Source organism: Gopherus flavomarginatus, chromosome 20, assembly GCF_025201925.1.
Source record: "Gopherus flavomarginatus isolate rGopFla2 chromosome 20, rGopFla2.mat.asm, whole genome shotgun sequence".
Taxonomy (NCBI): domain Eukaryota; kingdom Metazoa; phylum Chordata; order Testudines; family Testudinidae; genus Gopherus; species Gopherus flavomarginatus.
In genome coordinates this window covers 7418412-7444546 of record NC_066636.1, presented here as the reverse complement: position 1 = coordinate 7444546, position 26135 = coordinate 7418412, and the positions used below count along the sequence as shown (strand labels likewise).

At 53.3% G+C, this 26135-nt stretch overlaps 1 protein-coding gene and 1 long non-coding RNA gene across 2 annotated transcripts in view; both read right to left on the bottom strand.

Annotated features, from left to right (window-relative positions):
• The window catches only part of LOC127037812 (zinc finger protein 333-like), a 1302204-nt gene that overhangs the window by 1216604 nt on the left and 59465 nt on the right, over window positions 1-26135 (bottom strand). The window lies entirely within an intron of this gene.
• LOC127037877 (uncharacterized) overlaps window positions 1945-26135 on the bottom strand; it is a 51057-nt gene continuing 26866 nt past the window's right edge. The window contains exon 3 of the long non-coding RNA XR_007770501.1: window positions 1945-2129. This is a non-coding gene — a long non-coding RNA (uncharacterized LOC127037877). The remainder of the gene's footprint in view (window positions 2130-26135) is intronic.

Here is a 26135-nt window from a genome sequence, read left to right as displayed (position 1 = left end):
TCCCTGGGAAGGGAGGTGGAAGGATGCCATATCTTATAGACTCATAGACTCAAGGACTGGAAGGGACCTCGAGAGGTCATCGAGTCCAGTCCCCTGCCCTCATGGCAGGACCAAATACTGCCTAGACCATCCCTAATAGATATTTATCTAACCTACTCTTAAATATCTCCAGAGATGGAGATTCCACAACTTCCCTAGGCAATCTATTCCAGTGTTTAACTACCCTGACAGTTAGGAACTTTTTCCTAATGTCCAACCTAAATCTCCCTTGCTGCAGTTTAAGCCCATTGCTTCTTGTTCTATCATTGGAGGCTAAGGTGAACAAGTTTTCTCCCTCCTCCTGATGACACCCTTTTAGATACCTTATACTGACATCTGCCAACTTTTCATAAACTCAAGGTTGGATCTCTGGGAAGAATGTCTCCCTACAGAAGAGACTTACACAATAGGAACAGGGATTCTTTGTTCAATCTGCAGCTTTGAATAAGACACAATGATTTAGTTCTTAGCTCCAACACCTGGCAATTTGCTGACCAAGCCTATCTTAGCAAGCAAGGCTTTCTGTTTACCCAGCTTTCTTTTAGCTGGTCACTATTTGCTAGGCTTCTGGTCCCTTGATTATACTCTGGACTTTGGGTCTGGAAAAGAGCTGGCACAATCCATAGACCAGGTTGTTATATAAAATGCACATGAACTTTAACCCTTCACATACAGTAATGGCAAAGTTCTTGGTTCAGGCTTGTAGCAGTGATGGAATAAACTGCAGGTTCAAATCAAGTCTCTGGAGTCCATCCACAGCTGGGATGGGTCATTCAGTCCTTTGTACAGAGCTTCAGTTTGTAGCAAAATCCCTTCAGAGGTACAAAGCAGGATTGGAGACGAGGCATCAGCCTTTTACAGTCTCTTGCCATGTGGTCTTTGCTTTCTTTGTCCCAAGGACACTCTATCCAGCACGTGGCATAGAAAAACCTTTGAGTTTTGTCCATAGGCAGGTCCCTGCATACCTTGCTGAGCCACAAGATGTATCTGCCTTCTCTCAATGGGTTGATTGTAGAGCTGATGGTCCTTAATGGGCCATCAAGCAGGCTAGGCAGAACTGACACCAACTTGTCTGGCTGGGGTGTTCCTCGGAAGCATAGCACAAGTTTGAATACAGACAGCATAGAGCCAATATTCATAACTTCAACTACAAAATTGATACACATCTAGAGATAGCATAATTATAATCAACCAATCAGAACCTCTCCATAGACCCCTTTCACGACAACCTTTCAATCATATAGGCTGCAAATACAGAACCGTGGTCACAATGGTGATCTATAAAGTTACAGATTATGTCAATAACATCACAGGAGGTGACACGGCATCAATGAGACTGATATTGGAATACTGCCTCCAGTTTTGGTGTCCTCATTTGAAAAAGATACTGTGAAATTGGAGCTGGGGCAGCAAAAAGCCACCAAAATGTTCTGAGGGCTGGAGAAAAATGCCTTCTAGTGAGCTATTGAAAGAGCGCCACCTGTTTAGCTTATCAAAAGAAGATTGAAAGGTGACTTCACTGAAGTGTTGAAGTGCCTTAATGGAGAGAAAAGATTGGGTATTAAAGGGTTCTTGAATGGAGCAGAGAAAGACATAACAAGACCCAATGATTGGAAGGTGAAAAGAGACAAATTCATGTTACAACTAAGCCCCAAATAGTCAACAGCGAGGATGATTCACCACAGGAACAAGCTACCAAGGAAAGTGGTGGATTCTCCATCCCGTGATGTCATTCAATGAAGACTAGATGCCTTTCCCCCAAAAGTAGCTATTGTGTCATGCAGGAGGCCTGTGATATGCAGGGGGTCTGATTAGATGCTCTAATGGTCTCTTCTGGCCATAAAGTCGACTAATTTCTGGAACACTGAGTGTAGCATTGGGAGCAGTGTCTGATGTTTTCCTGTCTAGCCGGCTTGCTGCCTAGAACGAACGCTCCTTGAGTGGGGTGTCCACAGGGAGTAGCTCAAACCTCCAAAGGGCCTGGCCAGGGGCAGGATATTGGCACATCAAGGGAGGGGTGTGGCAGTGACATCACAAAGGCCTTTTGCAGGACCTCAGACTATTGGTCCAAGGTGATGGGGGGTGGTGACCTCACAGAGAGATGCTGACATCAGCCAGGCAGGACAGGGGCGAGGGGCCAGGGAAACCTCAGAGACCCCTGTGGCTTTGCTTCAGCAAGTCTCCTTCTCCAGGTCTCTCTTTGAGGACTGAGAGAGTATTCGGGTTCACGGACGTGAGCACCAGGAGGAATCTCTTTCGAGTTTTCCCCTTCTCTTTTCCTGATTTTACTAGAAAACAACTGTCTCTGTTTAGAAGGTAAGAGCCTTCTCGAGGTTTGAAACCTGTTCAATCTGATCTATCTGGTGACAGGACACTTCCCTTCCCTGTACCTCAGGCTCCTCCCCATCTGTCCAATGGGAACAGGGACAATTCTCGAGCTCTGGGCGGTCGTGAGCCTGAGTGAGATAAGGGGCGTTAAAGCCCTCTGTGAAGGAGAAAGGGGAGTGGTCCCAAAATATGGCAATTCGGTGCCCTTGCAATGCCCTATGGAGGCAGGACAGGGGCGAGGGGCCAGGGAAACCTCAGAGACCCCTGTGGCTTTGCTTCAGCAAGTCTCCTTCTCCAGGTCTGTCTTTGAGGACTGAGAGAGTATTCGGGTTCACAGACGTGAGCGTCAGGAGGAACCTCTTTTGAGTTTTCTCCTTCCCTTGTAGTGATTTTACTAGAAAACAGCCGTCCCTGTTTAGAAGGTAAGAGCCTCCTGGAGGTTTGAAACCTGTTCAGTCTGATCCATCTGGTGACAGGTGAATTCGAGGCATGGAAAACAAGAGCTTAAGGAGGCAGGATTTTATTCTGCACCTGGGATTTTGTCCCTTAGAATCACTGGGGACATTAGGGTTTGTCCTTTTTGTTTCACCTCTTCCTCCATCCCTCCCTCCCTCCTTTCTCTTCTCTTGCTTCCTTTGTCCTTTTACCTGTTCCTCTCCCAACACCAGGAGGGAGGGGGAGAGAGAGAGTGTGTGTGTGGTTTTTTTTAGTTTTTTGCAGGGCAGTGCTCTGCAGTTCTCACTGTGGGAGGTCTACCCAAAAATGTGAGGCTGAACTAGTGCTCGGGAAGTGATCCCCACCGGTGACCTGGGCCATCCTTTGGGCTCTCTGGTGAGATCCCTCAGCCTCCCCTCCTCAGTCTCTAGCCGGATTGGCTGAGCAGGGGGTTATTGACAGGGAGGAGACTCAGGTCCTTGTTTTTCTCTTTATAAGTCAAAGAGATGTTTGTGTTTCATGAATTTTGCCGCTTCTCTGCATTAGTTGTCTCTGAGCAGTTCATGATTCTCTCTAACATTGCAGTTCTCCTCAAATACTTGCTGAATAGTTACTGTCACTCTTGTTGGTCTGGAGCTCATCTGAGAGCACTTTATTCAGGTCATTCAGTGTCTGAAATTCAAGATCCAATGGGTAGTTTGAAAATCAGGGCTCTTGGGTCCTATTCCCAACTCTGCCTCTGACTGGCTGTGTGACCTAAGACAAGTCAATTCTCCTTTCTCAGCCTTAGCTTCTCCCTCTTTCAAGTAGAAATAATAATGATCCGCTCGCACCTACCTGACGGTGGGTGGAGGATGGGGATCCATTGGAGAGTGTCACTAGGAGTAGGGCATAATATGAGGTGTCCTATCACGTTTACTCAGAGCAGATTAACACGTAATAGAATAGCTGAAATAGTCTATTTTATTTGCATTTTTTTATTTTGAAATTGTTAAGAGCAGCAATGACTTAGCTCAGACTGAAGCATCTTATCTAATGTTTGAGATCTAAGTGTCTCCTCTTTGTGTGCGAGTAGACAATTTAACACACTCTGACAAACAGGAGATGCTTTTGTTTTGCAATACAATATTTTTGCAAAGAACTTTCATCCCTCTTGTTATGATTTTGAGAAAAAAACCGGATTAGCCTGAATGGAATTTTCTGACAGAAATGGATTCAATGAAATTTCCCCACCATCTCGATTCCTGGGCTCTATCCCTGCCTCTGGGGGGGTTTATTGCCTGTTAGAACAGGAGTCAGGACTGGTGGCTTCTCTTTCTGGCTCTGCCACCGCCTTACTGTGTAGGCGCTTGGGTAGGTCACTTCCCTTCTCTGGACCTCAGGCTCCTCCCATCTGTCCAATGGGAACAGGGACAGTTCTCGAACTCCGGTCAGTTGTGAGCCTGAGTGAGATAAGGGGCGTTAAAGCCCTCTGTGAAGGAGAAAGGGGCGTTTCACAGTGTTTAGCACCAAGGAATTCTAAAGTTTGCTAAAATGTCTAGTCTGTGGAAACAAGAAATGGTCGGGGCCAATCTTTAACCACTGCCTTTTTAAAAGCCCATTCAGGGATGTGAGTCCCTGTCTTTCAGGTACCTGGGGTTCTTTGCCAGCAGGAGAGAAGAGGTTCCTGCCTCCATTTTTGTGGCCTTGACAAACCAGGTGCTGTGCCCCAGTTCTCGTCTGAGATCCCTGAAAAAGAACATCTTCCCATCCATGAACAAGACAGGACCTTTCTCTAAAAGGGGAACAAAGAGACCCCTGAGACTTACAAACTAGCTAGCCTCACTGCCATTGCTGGAGAGATCCTGCAATACATTCTTAAACACTCAGTTTGTCAGCAGCACCTACAGAATAGTTTGATTCTTAGGACTAGTGAACATGGATTTGTCAAGAACAAATCATTCCAAACCGATCCTCTTTCCTTCTTCGGCAGGGTTCTGGGCCTGGTGGAGGTGGGTAAACAGTAGATGGGATCTAGCTTGGGGTTGCTAAGGCTTTTCACACAGTCCCGTAGGACATTCTCACAAGCAAACGAGGGAAATGCAGTCCAGCTGTAATCAGTGTAATGTGGGTGCAGAGCTGGTTGAAAGCCCAGACTCCAGGAGCCCTTCTCCATGTTTGGCTGTCCAATGGAGAAGGTGTACCTAGTGGGTCCGGCAGGGATCAGTCTGCGGTCCGGTACTATTCTATATTTTCATGAATGATTTGGAAAATGCAGTGGAGAGCATGCTTCTAAAATTTGCAACTGACACCAAGCACTTAGGAGCACAGGGTTGGAATTCAAAACGCCCTTAACAAATTGGAGACTTGGTCTTCTTGAGACAAACTCCATGGTTGGGCCCCTCACTCTAGACGGGGCTGAAGTGAAACCCCAGAGCCAAACACTCCTCCTGGGCAGTGCACTCCGACCTTGAATGGTCAGATGCTGCTTAGCACTGTCAGAGCAGCTTTTGCTGGGGGATTCTCCCAGCACTTTCCAATAGTGGGAAAGTATGAAATCCCCACGTGACTGCTGGGGACAGAGCCCTAGAGGGGGGAGCAACTTGCCCAAAGTCCCCCAGGAAAAGGAAAACAACCAGCAGTGGAACCAATAGGAAATCCAGCAATGGAACTCAGGAGTCCTGGGGGTGTGCTAGGGTGACCAGATGTCCCGATTTTATAGAGACAGTCCAAATTTTGGGGTCTTTTTCTTATCTAGGATCTTATTACCCCCCACCCCGTCCCGATTTTTCACACTTGCTGTCTGGTCACCCTAGGGTGTGCACATGTGTGGGTCCCAGCTGCTCCCTGCCCCTCTCATTGAAGCAGATGTGCACGGTTACTGCCCTGGGAACTGCAGGGCACCAGTGGGCATGGAGTTGGCTGGAGGTAGGGTCTGGCTGCAGGCAGGGCAAGGGGTGCGGGGCTGGCTGGCTTCAGGCAGGGGGGTGCATCAGGGGTTGGCTGGAGACAGGGCAGGGGATGCGGGGCTGGCTGCAGACAGGGGGTGCAGGGCTGGTGCAGGCTGGGGAGGTGTGGGGGCTGGCTGGCTTTGGGCAGGGCCATGGGGGGTGCGGCAGGAGTTGGCTGGAGACAGGGCAGGGGGTGTGTCATGGGCTGGCTGTGGGGCTGGCTGCAGGCAGGGCAGGGAGGATGCGGCTGGTGTGGGCAGGGCAGAAGGTGCAGGGCTGGCTGGAGACAGAGGCTGGCTGCGGGCAGGGCAGGGCAGGGGGTGCAGGGCTGGCTGCAGGCAGGGCGTGGGGCAGGGCCGGTGCAAGGAAGTTTCACGCCCTAGGCGAAACTTCCACCTTGCGCCCTCCTCCCCCGTGCACCCACCTTGAGGTGCCCCACCCGTGGCAACTCCCCCCGCCACCCTGAGGCGTCCCTCTTGTGACAGGATCCCCACTCTGCCCTGCTGCACCCTCCTCGCCCCAGCTCACCCCTGCTCCGAGCACGAGCACCCCGAGCACACCGTGGCCGCTTCACTTCTCCCGCCTGCCAGGCTTGCGGTGCCTAAGCCTGTCAGGCAGTCAAGCACCCTCCTCTGAGCCACAGCAGCCCTGACAGTTGACAATAGAGGCACCTTAACCCCTGAATTCCTTCAATGTGTCCCCCTCCGGGGTCCAGCTCTGATCACCAGATACTCATGGTATGTCTATACTACCTGCCGAATCGGTGGGCAGTGATCGATCCAGCAGGGATCGATATATTGCGTCTAGTGTAGATGCAACACATCGAGTGCTCTCCCCTCGACTGCTGTACTCCAGCTCGGTGAGAGACCCAGGCAGAGTCTACGGGGAGCTGCAGCAGTCGACTCACCACGACTGTGACATTGTAAGTATAATCTAATATCTCATTAAAAGGTGACAGGGCCAGAAGGAGTTAATTAACTCACCTCACCGACTGACCTGACCCATGGGTGAACCTTAAGAACTGGTTAGCAAGATATGTAAATGAACAGAGCTTTAAAATGCAAGTCTGCATTGTTAGAGGTAGAAGGGGAGATGTTTGCTCAGGTCTTGTGATGTAAGCAAACAAGTCTTGTCTATTGCTATAGTTTTAATTCAAAGAGCAAAAAAGGAATATTAACATTTATGATGACACTTGAGTGAAATAGTATTATTGTCTCTGTGTCTCTTTGAAGGTTGTGGTAACCTGTATTTGAACTGTTTAATGGATAAATTACCCTGTACTAATTGCCAGGATGTTTGGAAGGAGAGTTAAGCCTATTGTTTTCTCAGGCCGAAAGGCTGCTGGAAATGTATAAGAAGCCTGGGACACGATCCTTGTTCATCTCAGATCTGCTTTGGGTTTCAAGACGGGGAAACCTTAAGCCACAAGGATTGAGATCCCCAGTCATTGACTGGAGCCACCCTGAATATGGAAATTGGACTATAACCTATGGACTATTTCTAAAAGGGCTTTTGGCAACTACAAGCTCACCTCTACTATGTATCTAAACCTCAAGAATTGAATTCAAGTCTATATGTCTATTAATCTTTTAACCAGAACTCTCTCTTTTCTTTTCTAATACATTTTAGCTTAGTTAATAAGAATTGGCTATAGCATGTATTTTGGGTGAGATCTAAGTTATAATTGAACCTGGGTATGTGGCTGATCCTTTGGGATCGGAAGAATCTTTTCTTTTATATGATGAAGTAAGATTTTCAGGAATCATCATCATATCTGACAGGTGTGTCTGGAAGGAGGCCTGAGGCTGGGTACTTTAAGGGAACTGCGTGGTTTAAACTTCTAAGTAACCAATGAAGTACTACAGAAGCTGTTTTGTGCTGGCTTGGTAAATCTAAGTATTGAAATAACCACCAGCATTTGGGATTTGTCTGCCCTGTCTTGTTTGCAGTTCACCCTGATTGAGTGATCTCAGCTGGCTCCCACAGGGAGCACCGTCACACCTACATCCAGGCTGTAGCGGTCCGGGGTATCTTAGAGGCCTTGGGGTGCACAGATACCTACGTCCAGGCCGTAGGGGTCCTGGGGGGGCTTAGAGAATTTTGGGGGGGACACAGATACCAATCTCCAGGCTTTAGGGGTCCCATGGGGGCTTAGGGGGTTCGTGGGGTGCACATATTCCTAAATCCAGGCTGCAGTGGTACCCGGGGGGCTTAGGGGGTTAGTGGGGGGCATAGATACCTACGTCCAGGCTGGAGGAATCCTGAGAGTCTTAGGGGATTTTTGGTGGCCCAAGATACCTATGTCCAGACTGTAGGGGTACCAGGGGGTCTTAGGGGTTCGGGTGGGCACAGATACGTTTGTCCAGGCTGTATCGGTCCCAGGGGGGGTTAGAGGTTTCGTGAGGGGCACAGATATCTACGTCCAGATTGTAGATGTCCCGGGGGGGTACAAATACCTACATCCATGCTGTAGGGGTTCCTGGGGGGTTAGGGGGTTTCTGAGGGGCACATATACCTACATGCACACTGGAGTGTCCCAGGGGGCTTCTGGAGTCTATATGGGGCACAGATACCAATGTCCTGGCTGTATAGGTCCCTGAGGGGCTTAGGGGGTTTGTAGGGGGCACAGATACCTAAGTTCAGGCTGGAGGGGTCTCCAGGGGTCTTAGGTGTTTGATGGGGGGCACAGATACCTACGTCCAGACTGCAGGGGTCCCGGAGGGGCTTAGGGTCTGTCACGGAGTGTGGGGGAGTCCGGTCCTGCACCCCTCTTCCTGGGACTCACAGTGACTCTCAGCCAGCCAGTAAAACAGAATGTTTATTGGACAACAGGAGTGAAGGATACAGCAGAGTTTGGAGGCACAAGCAGGACCCCGCAATCGAGTCCTTCTGGGGGTTCAGGAAACATAGTTCCCAGTTTGGGATTCCCTGAATTCCAACCACCCAGACCAAAACCGAAACTGAACCAACCCAACTCCCTCCAGACGGCCCCTTCCTGTGTCCAGCTTCCCGGGGAAAGTTGCCCACCCTCTCCCCCCTGCCTAGCTCGAGTTACAGGCTGAGCACGTGTCTGGTCCTAAAGTCACCCCCTGCTCTCCCATCCCCCACACAGACAGTCCCTACTCCATCACAGTAATGCCCAGAGAATTTCCCGCATGGAGCAACAATGACACCATGTGGCCACGCAGGGTAATGCACAGAGCATTTCCCGTGGAGCAACAGTGACACCGTGTGGCTAAGCAGGGTAATGCACAGAGCATTTCCTGCATTGAGGAACAGTGACACTGTATCAGAGGTGTAGCCGTGTTAGTCTGGATCTGTAAAAGCAGCAAAGAGTCCTCTGGCACCTTATAGACTAACAGACGTTTTGGAGCATGAGCTTTCGTGGGTGAATACCCACATGGACTTTTTTTGAGGTTCGAAATGACAGTCTGGACCTCTACGTTGAATGCTTTCGCCGACGTGCACAGGCAGAAATTGTGGAAAAACAACATCGCTTGCCTCATAACCTAAGTCCTGCAGAACGCAATGCCATCCACAGCCTCAGAAACCACCCAGACATTATCATCAAAGAGGCTGACATAGGAGGTGCTGTTGTCATCATGAACAGGTCTGACTACCAAAAGGAGGCTGCCAGACAACTCTCCAACACCAAATTCTACAGGCCACTTCCCTCAGATCCCACTGAGGAATACACTAAGAAACTGCAACATCTACTCAGGACACTCCCTACACTAACACCGGAACAAATCAACATACCCTTAGAGCCCCGACCAGGGTTATTCTATCTACTACCCAAGATCCGCAAACCCGGAAATCCTGGACGCCCCATCATCTCGGGCATTGGCACTCTCACTGAAGGACTGTCTGGATATGTGGACTCTCTACTCAGACCCTATGCCACCAGCACTCCCAGCTATCTCTGTGACACCACTGATTTCCTGAGGAAACTACAATGCATTGGTGGCCTTCCAGAAAACACCATCCTAGCCACCATGGATGTAGAGGCTCTCTACACGAACATCCCACACACAGATAGAATACAAGCTGTCAGGAACAGTATCCCTGATGATGTCACAGCACAACTGGCTGCTGAGCTCTGTGCCTTTATCCTCACACACAACTATTTCAAATTTGATGACAATATATAACTCCAGATCAGTGGCACAACTATTGGCACCCGCATGGCCCCACAATATGCCAATATTTTTATGGCCGACCTGGAACAACGCTTCCTCAGCTCTCGTCCACTCACGCCCCTTCTCTACCTACGCTACATTGATGACATCTTCATCATCTGGACCCATGGGAAGGAGTCTCTGGAAAAATTCCACCATGATTTCAACAGCTTCCACCCCACCATCAACCTCAGCCTGGACCAATCTATACGGGAGGTCCACTTCCTAGACACCACGGTGCAAATAAATGATGGTCACATTACCACCACCTTATACCAAAAACCTACCGACCGCTATGCCTAACTTCATGCCTCCAGCTTCGATCCCGGGCACATCACATGATCCATTGTCTACAGCCAAGCACTGAGGTACAACCGCATCTGCTCTAACCCCTCAGACAGAGACCAACACCTACAAAATCTCTACCAAGCATTCTCAAAACTACAATACCCACACGAGGAAATAAGGAAACAGGTCAACAGAGCCAGACGTGTACCCAGAAGCCTCCTACTGCAAGACAAACCCAAGAAAGAAACCAACAGGACTCCACTGGCCATCACATACAGTCCCCAGCTAAAACCTCTCAAATGCATCATCAGGGACCTACAACCCATCCTGGACAATGATCCCACACTTTCACAGGCCTTGGGTGGCAGGCCAGTCCTCACCCACAGGCAACCTGCCAACCTGAAACATATTCTCACCAGTAACTGCACATTGCACCATAGTAACTCTAGCTCAGGAACCAATCCATGCAACAAACCTCGGTGCCAACTCTGCCCACATATCTACACCAGCGACACCATCACAGGACCAAACCAGATCAGCCACAGCATCACCGGTTCATTCACCTGCACATCCACCAATGTAATATACGCCATCATGTGCCAGCAATGCCCCTCTGCTATGTACATCGGCCAAACTGGACAGTCGCTACGGAAAAGGATAAGCGGACACAAATCAGATATAAGGAATGGTAGTATACAAAAACCTGTAGGAGAACACTTCAACCTCCCTGGCCACACTATAGCAGACCTTAAGGTGGCCATCCTGCAGCAAAAACACTTCAGGACCAGACTTCAAAGAGAAACTGCTGAGCTTCAGTTCATCTGCAAATATGACACTATCAGCTCAGGATTAAACAAAGACTGTGAATGGCTTGCCAATTACAGAACCAGATTCTCCTCCCTTGGTTTTCACACCTCAACTGCTAGAACAGCGCCTCATTCTCCCTGATTAAACTACCTCATTATCTCTAGCTTGCCTGCATATATATACCTGCCCCTGGAAATTTCCACTACATGCATCTGACGAAGTGGGTATTCACCCACGAAAGCTCATGCTCCAAAATGTCTGTTAGTCTATAAGGTGCTGCAGGATTCTTTGCTGCTTTTACAGATCCAGACTAACACGGGCTACCCCTCTGGTAAGTGACACCATGTGGCCACAAAGGGTAATGCACAGAACATTTGCTGCATGGTGCAACAGTGACACCTTGTGGCCATGTAGGGTAAGGCACTATCGATTTCCTGACTGGAGATAAAGTGACACTGTGTGGCCACACAGAGTATTGCACAGAGCATTTCCCGCATGGAGCAACAGTGACACTGTGTGGCCATCCAGGGTAATGCACAGAATATCACACCTAGGTAGAGGCTGTAGAGATCCCTGGGGGGCTTAGGGGTCGTGGGGGGCACAGATAGCTACGTCTAGGCTGGAGGCATTCCAGTGGGGATTAGGGGCTTAATAGGGGACACAAATATCTACATCCGGGCTGGAGAGGTCCCTGGGCGGCTTAGGGGGTTGTGGTGAGCACAGACACATACGTCCAGGCTGTAGTGGTCCCTAGGGGTTAAGGGAGTTGGTGAGGGGCACAGAAACCTATGTATGGTCTGGAGTGGTGCCTGGGGGACTTAAGGGGTTGGGGTTGCGCAGATACCTATGTCCCGGTTGGAGGGGGCCCTGGGGAGCTTAGGGGGTTTGTGTGGCATATACATAGCTACAACCAGGCTGGTGGGGGCCCTATGGGTCTTAGGGGGCTTGTGGGGGGCATAGATACCTATGTCCAGGCTGGAGAAGTCGTGGGAAGGGCTTAGGGGGTTCCTGGAGGTCACAAATATCTACGTCCAGGCTGGAGGGGTTCTGGGGGTATTAGGGAGTTATGGGGGGGCACAGATACCTATTTTGATGCTGTAGGGGTCCCGGGGTTGCTTTGAGGCATTTTGGGGTACAGATACCTACGTCCATGCTGTAGGGGTCGCTAGGAGGATCAGTGTGTTCGTGAGAGTGCACAGATACCTACATCTAGGCTATAGGGATCCTGGGGGGGCTTAAGGGTTTGTGAGGGGCACAGATACCTTCATCCAGGCAAGAGGGGTCTTGGGGGCCTTAGGGGGTTCGTGTTGGGCACAGATACCTGCGTCTAGGCTGGAAGGGTTCTGGGGGGCTTAGGGGGGTTGTGGGGATCTCAGATAACTATGTCGAGGCTGGAGGGATCCCATCATGGCCTAGGGGGTCTGTGCGGGCACAGATACTTGCGTCTAGGCTGGAGGGGTTTCGGGGATCTTAGGAGGGTTGTAGGGGCACAGATACCTATGTCCATGCTGGAGGGGCCCCGTCGTGGCTTAGGGGATTCGTGGGGTCAGAGATACCTACGTCTAGGCTGGAGGGGTCCCGGGGGGGATTAGCTGTGTTGGGGGGGAACAGATACCTACGTCCCAATTGTAGGTGGCCCAGGGTAGCTTAGGTGGTTTGTGGGGGTCACAGATACAAACATCCATGCTGTAGGGATCCCGAGGGTCTTTGTGGGGCTTTGGGGGTCACAGATACCTACCTACAGGCTGGAGGGGTCCTGTGGGACTTAGGGGGTTTGTAGGGCATACAGATGCCTACATCTGGGCTTGTGGGTTCCCTGGGGGGCTTAGAGGTTTGTGAGGAGCACAGATACCTTTATCCAGCCTAGATGGGTCCCAGTGGGATTAGGGAGTTGTGGGGGGCACAACCTATGTAAGCAGAAGCAGGATGAACTCTACCCTGACATCTGGTGGTGAATTATGGCGAGTGTGGAAAAGAATTTCAGGGGCTGATCGTGTTTGCATAGGCACACCCACTCCGCCTGACACGGCCACGGCAGCCTGGGATGGTTGCTTTGGCAGCTGTGGTATCCCCAGTTTATTTGTTGTTGGGGCATGAGATGTGGAGTGTTGTCACCCTGATTGTGTGGATGAGGAACTGTGAAACTGCTTTGAGACAGTGATTCTCACCATCAATTGAGTGGCACTCGCTAGACAAGGGAGTGGGCTCCTTGAATGAACCAGAAACACCAATTGCACCTTTTTCTCTTTTAACAAGTGAATAGTAGAGCTGATTTTTCATTTTCTTAAGAGTTGAAATTCCAGGTTCCTGAACTGAAATCACTGAAAAGCTGTGTTAATTAGTGAGGGAGTCTGAAACTATATTGCAGAGCAGAGCAGCTGATGAAAAAGAGCAGATTGTGAGATGATTGGAGTGGTCCATAGAGTGAAATGAGTCCAGCAGTTTTTAGGGACAGCTGGAGCAGATCACAGGTTGGCTGGCAGAGCAAAGCAGCTCGTGGGGAAAGCGGAAGTAGAATCCCACGGAGAAGCAGGGCAGTCGGCAGTGGACCACGTAAGGTGCCCCTTTCTACCCAGGCTGGTGGGGGAAAACCCTGCAGATAGACTCTTGAACTCTGGGGCTGCGGGACTGTGAGTGATTTTGGGGTTGCTGGACTCTTGAAACATTTGAGGTATCAGACTTTGGAGTCTTGGGGTGATTTGGCGATTGCTGGACTCAAGAGCCCAGGGAAAAGGACACGGACTAGTTGAGTGTTTTCCCAGTTTAATGCTATGTTGTTTATCTCACATGATTAAACGTTTTCTACTACACCCAGACTCTGTGCTTGTGAGAGGGGAAGTATTGCCTCTTAGAGGCACCTAGGGGTGCGTATGTAAAATTTTCCCATGTCACTGGGTGGGGGCTCGAGCTGGTTTGCATTACGTTGTAGGGAAGGGACTCCTATGTATTGAACCCCGTCCTTACTGCTATCAATTCAGTCTGGCAGAAGGGTTCCACCTACGTCCAGGCTGTAGGGGTCCCTGGGGGGCTTAGCGGGTTCGTGGGGGGCACAGATACGTAGGTCCAGGCTGTAGGGGTCACTGGGGGGCACAGGGGTTTGGTGAGGGGCACAGATACCTACGTCCAGGCTGCAGGGGTCCCAGAGGGGCTTAGGGGGTGTCACAGAGTGTGGTGGAATCCGGCCCTGCACCCCTCTTCCTGGGACACACACTGACTCAGCCAGCCAGTAAAACAGAAGGTTTTTTTGGCCAACAGGAAGGAAGGATACAGCAGAGCTCTTGGGCACAGCCAGGACCCCTCAATCGAGTCCTTCTGGGGGTTCAGGAAGCTTAGTTCCCAGTTTGGGATTCCTTGAATTCCAACAACCCAGCTCCAAACCAAAACTGAACTAACTCCATCCAGCCGGCCCCTTTCTTTGTCCAGCTTCCCGTGCCAAGGTGCTGACCCCCTCCCCGCTGCCTAGCTCGAGTTACAGGCTTAGGTCCTGTCCCTCACCTAAAGTCACCCGCTGCTGTCCCATCCCCCACACAGACAGTCCCCACTCCATTACAGTAATGCACAGAGCATTTCCCGCATGGAGCAACAGTGACACCGTGTGGCCACGCAGGGTAATGCACAGAGCAGCACACCTACGTAGAGGCTGTAGAGATCCCTGGGGGACTTAGGGGTCATGGGAGGTACAGATAGCTACGTCCAGGCTGGAGACATTCCGGGGAGGCTTAAGGGGGTTCATAGGGTCACAGATACCTACGTCCAGGATTGTCGGGACCCTGGGGGAGTTAGGGGGGTAGTGGGGGGCATAGGTACTTGTGTCAAGGCTGTAGAGGTCCTGGTGGGGATTAGGGGCTTCGTGGAGGACACCAATACCTACGTCCAGGCTGGAGGGGTCCCTGGACGGCTTAGGGATTTGTGGTGAGCACAGTGGTCCCTGGGGGTTTAGGGACTTGGTGAGGGACATAGATACCTATGTATGTCTTGGAGGGGTCAATGGGGGGGCTTAGTGGTATTGTAGGGGACACAGATACCTACGTCAAGGCTATAGGGATTCTGGGGGGGCTTAGAGCATCAGTGGGGAACAGGTACCTACATCCAGGCTGGAGGGGTCCCGGGGGGCTTAGGGGGTTTGTGGGGGCACAGATATGTTCGTCCAGGCTGGAGAGGTTCCGGGGAGGATTAGGGGCTTTTGCGGAGAGCAGAGATACCTATCTCCAGGCTTTAGGGGTCCCTGGGGGGCTTAAGGTTTTTTTGGGAGGCACAGATATCTATGTCCAGGTTGGAGTGGTTCCTGTGGAGTTTAGGGGGTTCCTGGGGGGCACAGATACCTAGGTCCATGCTGTAGGGATCCCCGGGTGGATTAGGGGTTTTCTGCGGGGCACAGATACATACGTCTAGGCTGTAGTGGTTCCTGGGAGCCTTAGGGGGTTTGTGGGGGGCAGAGATACCTATGTGCAGGCAATAGGGCTTCCAGGGGAAATTAGTGTGTTGAGGGGGCACAGATACGTAGGTCCTGGCTGGAGTGTTCCCGGGGGGCGGTGGCTTAGGCAGTTTATGAGGGGCACAGATACCTGCATCCAGGCTGTAGGGGTCCTTGGGGGGCTAAGGAGGTTTCTGGTGGGCACAGATACCTCTGTCCAGGCTGGAGGGTCCCTGGGGGGCTTACCGGGTTCGTGGGGGGCACAGATACCTAAGTCCAGGCTGGCGGGTCCAGGGGGGTCTTATAGGGTTCGGAGGGGTACAGATACTTATCTCTAGGCTGTAGGGGTCCCTGGTGAGCTTAGGTGGGGTTTGGGGGCCCCAGATACCTAAGTCCATGCTGTAGGCGTCCCTACAGGTGCTTATGGTTTCGTGGGGTGCACAGATACTTATGTCCAGGCTGTAGGAGTCTCAGAGGGGCTATGGGGGTACTCGCTCACTCACATACGCCCGTCACCCCAATCGGGGTATGGGCCACCAACAACAGATCTCCAGAGTCCTCTATCCTGGGCCATTCGTTCTAACTGGTTCCAGGTATAGCCCATTTTTTTGCTATCAGTCTGAAGGTCACATCGCCAGGTGTTTCTTGGACGGCCTCTTTTCCGCTTGCCTTGGGAGTTCCACTGCAGTGCCTGTCTGGTGTCTCACGTTCCATGTGCCTATGGTAATCCTCCTGGTTGCAAGAAGGGTAATCGGCTTAGTGGCTTCCTCATGGCTTTTACCACCCAGCGTCATGCATCTTCGAATTGAAGACCCTTCTTTTTCCAGAGTAAAAGTCTCTGTTGTCTCTATTGTTGGCATTTCTGTAGCGGGTTGACTTTTTACGAGGTGGAGTTGCTAGCCCCACGCCCAACCCTCCTCCTTTAGCCTGACTTGGGAGAGGCAGATGGCCCCAAAGGACCTCTCTGGTGGAGTTTGTGGAGGTACAGATACCTACATCTAGGCTGGAGGGGCCCTGAGGGGTATAGGGGGCTTGTGGGGGCACAGATACCTAAGTCCAGGCTGTCAGTGTCCCAGGGCGATTAGGCAGTTCACTGGGGGCTCAGATACATCCAGGCTGGATGTGTCCCGAGGAGCTTAGGGGGTTCGTGGGGTGCTCAGACACCTGTGTCCAGGCTGTAGGGATCCCTGGGGGCTTAGGGGGTTCGTGGGGGTCACAGATAGGTACATCCAGGCTGAAGGAGTGGCTGGGGCATTTAGGGGGGTTGTGGGAGCACAGATACCTATGTCCAGGCTAAAGGGGTAATGGGGGTGCTTAGGGGATCGGGGCGGACACAGATACCTACCTCCAGGGTCTAGGGGTCCTGAGGGAATTGGGGGTAGAGGGGGGAACAGATGCCTACGTCCTAGCTGGAGGGGTCCTGGGTGGTTTAGGAGGTTTGTTGGAGTCACAGATACCTATGTCCAGGCTGTAGGGGTTCCTGGGGCATTAAGGAGTTTCTGGGGGTCACAGATACCTACGTGCAGACTGGAGGGGTCCCGGAGGGCTTAGGAGATTTATGGGGGGCACAGATACCAACGTCCTGGCTGTAAAGGTCCCTGGGGGGCTTTGCAGGTTCGTGGGGGGCACAGATACCTACATCCAGGCTGTAGGGGTTCCCGTGAGGATTAGGGGACTTATGGGGGGCACAGATACCAACGTCCTGGCTGTAGATGTTCCTGGGGCACATAGAGGGGCTGTGGTCGCACATAACACTACATCCAGGCTGTCGGGGTACCGTGGGGGATTAGGGGGTTCGTGGGGAGCTCAGATACCTACATCCAGGTTGGAGATGTCCTGGAAAGGATTAGGGAGTTTCTGGGGTGCACAAATACCTATCTCCAGGCTGTAGGGGTCCCTGTGGGCATTATGGGGTTTGTGGGGGGCAGAGATAACTATCTCCCATCTTTAGGGGTCGCTGGGGAGGCTTAGATGGTTTGTGGGGGGCCCAAATACCTACATCCAGGCTCGAGAGGTCCCTGGGGGGCTTATAGGGTTTGTGGGTGGCACAGATACCTACATCCAGGCTAGAGGGGTGGCAGGGGGGCTTAGGGAGGTTGTGGGAGCACAGATACCTAACTTCAGGCTATAGGGGTCCCGGGGGTGCTTAGAGGTCGGGGCAGGCACAGATACCTATGTCCAGGCTGTAGGGGTCCCGGAGAGCCTTAGGGGATCGTGGGGGGCACAGATACCTAACTTCAGGCTATAGGGGTCCCAGGGGTGCTTAGGAGGTGGGGGGGCGCAGATACCTATGTCCAGCCTGTAGGGGTCCCTTGGGAGGTTTAGGGGATTGTGGGGGTAAAGATACCTACATCCTGGCTGAAGGAGTCCTCAGGGGGTTCCTGTGGGTCAGAGATACCTAAGTCCAGGCTGTAGGGGTCTTGGAAGGCTTAGGGGGTTTCTGGAGGTCACAGATACCTCCATGCAGACTAGATGGGTCCCGGGGGGATTAAGAGGTTTATGGGTGCACAGATGACAACTTCCAGGCTGTAGAGGTCCCTGGGGGGCTTAGGGGGTTGTGGGGGGGCACAGATACCTATGTCAAGGCTGGAGGGGTCCCTGGAGGGCTTAGCAGTTCATGGGAGCACAGATACCTACGTCCAGCTGAGCTTTTCCCTGGGGGCAGCCTGCGGGCAGCTGCGATCAGCTGTTTGCTGGGCAGGCTTCACTCAACTGCTTCCCTTCCCTGCTCCTGCGGGGGCTGAGTGAGTCCCCCCCCACAAACAGCCTCAGGGTTCGGGGTGGGAGGTTAGGAGGAGGAGAAGCGATACAATACGGTAGTAACTGTAATAATGATAATTACTGCAGCCAGGAGAGGTGAGGCATTTTAGAACTCGTTACTCAAAGAACTGAATTTAAACATAAGACGGAAATAAAATGATGAAATGCACAGACCTGTTAAAAAGCTCCCGAGACGGGAACTTCAGCCCCACATCTTCTGCCAGGGTCCAGGGCTTCTCCTCCCTGCCCCAGGGTGGCTCCTCTCCCCCTTCATCCCCCCCAGTGCAGCTCCTGCTGGGGTCTGGGCTTCTCCCCACCCGCCTCCCAACCCTGCGTGGCTTCTCCTCCTCTGCCCCAGCTTGGCACTTCTCCCCGCCATTGCAGCTCCTGCAGGGGCCCGGGGCTTCTCCTCCCCACCGCCCCCTCCCCAGCATGGCTCCAGCCCAGTCCAGGGCTTCTCCTCCCCCACTCCAGCTAGGCTCCTCTCCCCCCCGGCCCCCTGCCAGTATCTGGAGCTTCTCCTCCCTCCAACCTACCACTGCCCCCAGCCCCAGCCTAGCCAGGCTCCCTGGGGCACCCGATGCTGCTGTGGCCGGAGCCGAGCCTGGCGGGCAGGGAGCAGCGATTCAAGCGGAGGCCATGGCAGAGCCATCAGCCCGAGAGGTGAGGGGCAGCCCCAGGGAGCGGGGCGGGCTGTGCTGCTACTGGCCCTGCACCCCCGCCCACCCCGACCCCTGAGGCTGTTTGGGGGGGGACTCACTCAGCCCCCGCAAGAGCAGGGAGGGGGGAGCAGCTGAGCGGAGACTGCCCAGCAAACAGCTGATCGCAGCTGCACGCACGCTGCCCCCAGGGAAAAGCTCAGCTGGACGTAGGTATCTGTGCCCCCCACAACCCCCTAAGCGCCCCAGGGACCTATACAGCCTGGAAGTTGTCATCTGTGCACCCCATAAACCTCCTAATCCCCCCGAGACCCGTCTAGTCTGCACGGAGGTATCTGTGACCTCCAAAAACCCCCTAAGCCCCCCAAGACCCCTACAGCCTGGACGTAGGTATCTCTGACCCACAAGAACCCCCTGAGGACTCCTTCAGCCGGGATGTAGGTATCTTTACCTCCACAACCCCCTAAGCCCCCCAAGGGACCCCTACAGGCTGGACATAGGTATCTGCACCCCCTCCGCCTCCTAAGCACCCCTGGGACCCCTATAGCCTGGAGTTAGGTATTTGTGCCCCCCACGATCCCCTAAGGCCCCCCGGGACCCCTATAGCCTGGACATAGGTATCTGTGACCCCCACAAATGCACTAAACCCCCAGGGAGCCCTCCAGTTTGGACGTAGGTATCTCTGCCCCCCACAACCCCCAATCCCCTCGGGACCCCTACAGCCTGGACTTAGGTATCTGTGCCCGCCCCGACCTCTAAGCACCCCCGAGACCCCTACAGCCTGATGTTAGGTATCTGTGCTCCCACAACCTCCCTAAGCCCCCCAGCCACCCCTCTAGGCTGGACATGGGTATCTGTGCCACCCACGAACCCTATAAGACCCCCAGGGACCTCTCGAGGCTGGATGTAGGTATTTGGGCCCCGCACAAACCATCTAAGCCTCTCCAGCGACCCCTAAAGATGGGAGATAGTTATCTCTGCCCCCATGAACCCGTAAGGCCCACAGGGACCCCTACAGCCTGGAGATAGGTATTTGTGCACCCCAGAAACTCCCTAATCCTTCCCAGGACATCTCCAACCTGCACGTAGGTATCTGAGCTCCCCACGAACCCCCTAATCCCCCCCCGGGACCCTGACAGCCTGAATGTAGGGTTATGTGCGACCACAGCCCCTCTATGTGCCCCAGGAACATCTACAGCCAGGACGTTTGTATCTGTGCCCCCCCAAAACCCCCTAATCCCCACGGGAACCCCTACAGCCTGGACGTAGGTATCTGTGCCCCCCACGAACCCGCAAAGCCCCCCAGGGACCTTTACAGCCAGGACATTGGTATCTCTGCCCCCCATAAATCTCCTAAGCCCTCTGGGACCCCTCCAGCCTTCACATAGATATCTGTGACCCCCAGAAAGCCCCTAACGCCCCAGGAACCCCTAAACCATGGACGTAGGTATCTGTGACTCCAACGAACCTCCTAAACCACCCCGGACCCCTCCAGCTAGGACGTATGTATCTGTTCCCCCCTCTACCCCCAATCCCTTCGGTTCCCCTAGACCCTGGACGTAGGTATCTATGTCCGCCCCAATCCCCTAAGCACCCCCATTATCCCTTTAGCCTGGTCGTAGGTATCTGTGCTCCCACAACCCCCCTAAATGCCCCAGCGACCCCTTCAGCCTGGATGTACCTATCTGTGACCCCCACGAACCCCCTAAGCCCCCAGGGATCCCTACAGCCTGGACACAGGTGTCTGAGCACCCCATGAACCCCCTAAGCTCCTCGGGACACATCCAGCCTGGATGTATCTGAGCCCCCAGTGAACTGCCTAATCTCCCCGGGACAACGACAGCCTAGACCTAGGTATCTGTGCCCCTCAAAACCCCCCTATACTCCCCAGGACCCCTCCAGCCTAGGTAGGTATCTGTACCCCCACGGCCCCCCTGGGACTCCTACAGCCTGGAGGTTCGTACCTGTGACCCCCACGAAACCCCAGGCCCCCTGGGACCCCTCCAGCCTGGACATAAGTATCTGTGCACCCCACGAACCCATAAGCACCTGTAGGGACGCCTACAGCATGGACTTAGGTATCTGGGGCCCCCCAAAACCGCCTAAGCCCACCAGGGAACCCTACAGCTTAGAGATAAGTATCTTTGCCCCCTCGAACCCCATAAGCCCCCCCGGACCCCTCCAACCTGGATTTAGGTATCTGTGCCCCCCTCGAACCCGCTAAGCCCCCCAGGGACCCTCCAGCCTGAACGGAGGTATCTGTGCCCCCCACAACCCCTATGTGCAGAGGAACCCCTCCAGCCTGGAGGTAGTTATCTGTGCCCACAAGAAACCCTCTTAGCCCCCCACGGACCCCTCCAGCCTGGATGCAGGTATCTGTGCCCCTCACAAACTGCCTAAGCTCCCCCCCGGGAACCCTCCAGCCTGGACCTATGTATCTGTGCCCTCCCAACATACTAATTGCCCCTGGAAGCCCTATTGCCTGGATGTAGGTATCTCTGGCCCTCACAAACCCCCTAAGCCCCCCAGGAACCCCTACAGCTTAGATGTATATATCTGTGCCCCCCAGAAATCAACAAATCCCCCGGGGACCCCTACAGCATGGATCTAGGTATCTGTGCCCCCCAGGAACCCCCTAAACCTCCCAGGAACCACTCCAACCTGGACATAGATATCTGTGCCTCCCAAAAAAACCTTTAGCCCCCAAGGGACTCCTAGAGTCTGGAGATAGGTATCTCTGCTGTCCGCAAAACCCCCTAATCCTCCCCAGAACCTCTCCAGCCTGGATATACATATCTGTGCCCCCCACAAACCCGCTAAGCCCCCCGGGACCCCTCCAGCCTGGATGTAGATATCTGTGCCCCCCGACACCCTAAGCCCCCCCCAATTCCTATAGCCTTGATGTAGGTATCTTTGTCCCCTACAATAACACTAAGACCCCCCAGGGACCCCTCCAGGACATACATAGGTATCTGTGCCCCTCACCAAGTCTCTAAACCCCCAGGGACCACTGTGCTCACCACAACCCCCTAAACAGCCCAGGGACCCCTCCAGCTCAGACATAGGTATTGATGTCCTCCACGAAGCCCCTAATCCCCACCAGGACCTCTACAGCCTGGATGCAAGTACCTATACCCCTACAACCCACCTAACTCCCCCAGGGTCCCGACCATCCTGGACGTAGGTATCTGTTACCCTACGAACCCCCTTATGCCCCCCCGGAATGCCTCCACCCTGTACGTTGCTATCTGTACCTCCCATGACCCCTAAGCCCCCCAGGGATTTCTACAGCCTCTACGTAGATGTGCTGCTCTGTGCATTACCCTGCGTGGCCACATGGTGTCACTGTTGCTCCATGCAGGAAATGCTTTGTGTATTACCCTGCATAGCCACACGGTGTCACTGTTGCTCCGTGAGGGAAAAGCTCTGGGCATTACTGTGATGGAGTAGGGACTGTCTTTGCGGGGTATGGGAGAGCAGCGGGTGACTTTAGGTGAGGGACAGGACCTAAGCCTGTAAATCGAGCTAGGCATGGGGGAGGAGATCAGCACCTTTGCCTGGGAAGCTGGACAAAGGAAGGGGCCGGCTGGAGGGAGCTGAGTTAGTTTAGTTTCGGTTTGGGGCTGGGTAGTTGGAATTCAGGGAATCCCAAACTGGGAACTAAGCTTCCTGAACCCCCAGAAGGACTCGACTGAGGGGTCCTGGTTGTGCCCAAAAGCTCTGCTGAATCCTTCGTTCCTGTTGGCCAAAAAAACCTTCTGTTTTACTGGCTGGCTGAGTCACTGTGTGTCCCAGGAAGAGGGGTGCAGGGCCGGATTCCACCACACTCCGTGACAGACCCTAAGCCCCTCCGGGACCCCTGCAGCCTGGACGTAGGTATCTGTGCCCCCACCAAATCCCTGACCCCCCCCCCAGGGACCCCATCAGCCTGGACATAGGTGGAACCCTTCTGCCAGGCTGAATTGATAGCAGCAAGGACTGGGTTCAATACATACGGGTCCTTTCCCTATAACGGAGTGCAAACCAGCTCGAGCCCCCACCCAGTGACATGGGAAAATTTTACATACCCACTCCTAGGTGCCTCAAAGAGGCAATACTTCCCCTCTCGCAAGCACAGAGTCTGGGTGTAGCAGAAAATGTTTAATAACGTGAGATGAACAACAGAGCATTAAATTGGGAAAACACCTCAACTAGGCCGTGTCCTTTTCCCTGGGCTCTAGAGTCTAGCAATCCCCAAACCACCCCAAGACTCCAAAGTCCAATACTTCAAATGTTTCAAGACTCCAGCAACCCCAAAATCACCCACAGTCCCGCAGCCCCAGAGTTCAAGAGTCTATCTGCAGGGTTTTTCCCCTGCCAGCCTGGGTAGAAAGGAGCACCTTACATGGTCCACTGCCAACTGCCCTGCTTCTCCATAAGATTCTGCTTCTACTTTTCCCACTAACTGCTCAGCTCAGTCCACCAGCTGATCTGCTCCAGCTCTCTCCAAAAACTGCTCCACTCACCTCACTTCATGGGCCACTCCAACCATCCCACAAACTGCTCTTTTTTTTCAGTTGCTCTGCAATATAGTTACAGGTTTCTTTACTAGTTAACATAGCTTTTTAGTGATTTCAGCTCAGAAACCTGAACCTTCAATACTCAAGAGTATCAGAAATCAGCTCTACTATTCAACTGTTAGAAGAAAAGAAAAAGCAATTGGTGTTTCTGGCTCACCCAAGGAGCCCACTCCCTTGTCTAGCGAGTGCCACCCAATTGATGGTGAGAATCCCTGTCTCAAAGCAGTTTCACAGTTCCTCATCCACACAATCAGGGTGACAACACTCCACATCTCACACCCCAACAACAAATAAACTGGGGATACCACAGCTGCCAAAGCAACCATCCCAGGCTGCCGTGGGTGTGTCAGGTGGGGTGGGTGTGTCTATGCAAACACGATCAGCCCCTGAAATTCTTTTCCACACTCGCCATAATTCACCACCAGATGTCAGGGTAGAGTTCATCTTGATTCTGCTTACATAGGTATCTGTGCCCCCCACAGCCCTCTAATCCCACTGGGATCCATCTAGGCTGGATAAAGGTATCTGTGCTCCCCACAAACCTTTAAGCTTAACCCCCCCAGGGTACCCACAAGCCCAGATGTAGGCATCTGTACACCCCACACGCCCCGAAAGACCCACAGGACCCTTCCAGACTGTAGGTAGGTATCTGTGACCCCCAGAGCCCCACAAAGACCCTCGGGACCCCTACAGCATGGATGTTTGTATCTGTGACCCCCACAAACCGCCTAAGCTATCCAGGGCCCCCTACCATCAGGACATAGGTATCTGTTCCCCCCGCAACACACCTAATCGCCCCCGGGACTCCTGCAGCCTAGACATAGGTATCTCTGACCCCACGAATCCCCTAAGCCACGACAGGACCCCTCCAGCATGGACATAGGTATCTGTGCCCCCACAACCCTCCTAAGATCCCTGAAACCCCTCCAGCCTAGATGTAGGTATCTGTGCACCCCACAACCCCCCTAAGTCCCCGGAACCCCTACAGCCTAGACGCAGGTATCTGTGCCCAAAATGAACCCCCTAAGGTCCCTAGGACCCCTCTTGCCTGGATGAATGTATCTGTACCCCTTACAAACCCCTTAGCCCCCCCAGGATCCCTATAACCTGGACGTAGGTATCTGTGCACCCTCACGAACCCACAGATCCTCCCAGGGACCCCTACAGCATGGAAGTAGGTATCTGTACCCCAAAATGCCCCAAAGCAACCCCAGGACCCCTACAGCTTCGATATAGGTATCTGTGCCCCCCCACACTCTAATACCCCCAGAACTCCTCCAGCCTGGATGCAGATATTTGTGGCCTCCAGGAACCCCTTAAGCCCTCCCCACAACTTCTCCAGCCTGGACATAGGTATCTCTGCCCCCCACAAACCCTCTAAGACCCATAGGGCCCCCACCAGCCTGGTTGTAGTTATTTGTATGCCACACAAACCCTCTAAGCTCCTCAGGGCCCCCTCCAACTGGGACGTAGGTATCTGCGCAACCACAACCCCTTAAGTCCCCCAGGCACCCCTCCAGACCATACGTAGGTGTCTGTACCCCTTACCAACTCCCTAAACCCCCAGGGACCACTACAGCCTGGACGTATGTATCTGTGCTCACCACAACCCCCTAAGCTGTCCAGGGACCTCTCCAGCCCAGACATAGATATTTGTGTCCTCCATGAAGCCCCTAATGCCCACTGGAAGCCTCCAGCCTGGACGTAGCTATCTGTGCCCCCCCGTGACCCCAAAGCCCCCCACGGATCTCTACAGCCTCTACATAGGCGTGATGCTCTGTGCATTACCCTGCGTGGCCACAAAGTGTCACTGTTGCACCATGCGGGAAATGCTCTGAGCATTACTGTGATGGAGTAGGGACTGTCTGTGTGGGGGATGGGAGAGCAGCGGGTGACTTTAGGACCGGACACGTGCTCAGCCTGTAACCTGAGCGAGGCAGGGGGGAGGGGGTCAGCACCTTTGCCCGGGAAGCTGGACACAGAAAGGGGCCGGCTGGAGGGAGTTGGGTTAGTTCAGTTTCCGTTTTGGGCTGGGTGGTTGGAATTCAGGGGATCCCAAACTGGGAACTAAGTTTCCTGAACCCCCAGAAGGACTCGATTGCGGGGTCCTGCTTGTGCCTCCAAGCTCTGCTGTATCCTTCGCTCCTGTTGTCCAATAAACCTTCTGTTTTACTGGCTGGCTGAGAGTCACTGTGAGTCCCAGGAAGAGGGGTGCAGGACCGTACTCCCCCACACTCCATGACAGACCCTAAGCCCCTCCAGGACCCCAGTAGCCTGGAAGTAGATATCTGTGCCCCCCACCAAACACCTAAGACCCTTGGAGACCCCTCCAGCCTGAACTTAGGTATCTGTGCCCCCCACAAACCCCCTAAGCCCCCCAGGGACCTATACAGCCAGGACATTTGTATCTGTACCCCATATAGACTCTATAAGCCCCCTGGGACACTCCAGTGTGCACGTAGATATATGTGCCCCTCAGAAACCCCCTAACCCCCCAGGAACCCGTACAGCCTGGACAACCCCCCTAACGCCCCCCGGGACATCTACAATCTGGACGTAGATATCTGTGCCCCTCATGAAACCTCTAACCCCCCCTGGGACCGATACAGCCTGGACATAGGTATCTGTGCCCACCCGAACCCCTAAGACCCCCTGGTACCCCTACAGCCTGGTATCTTGGGCCCCCACAAATCTCCTAAGACTCCCAGGGTGCCTCCAGCCTGGACGTAGGTATCTTT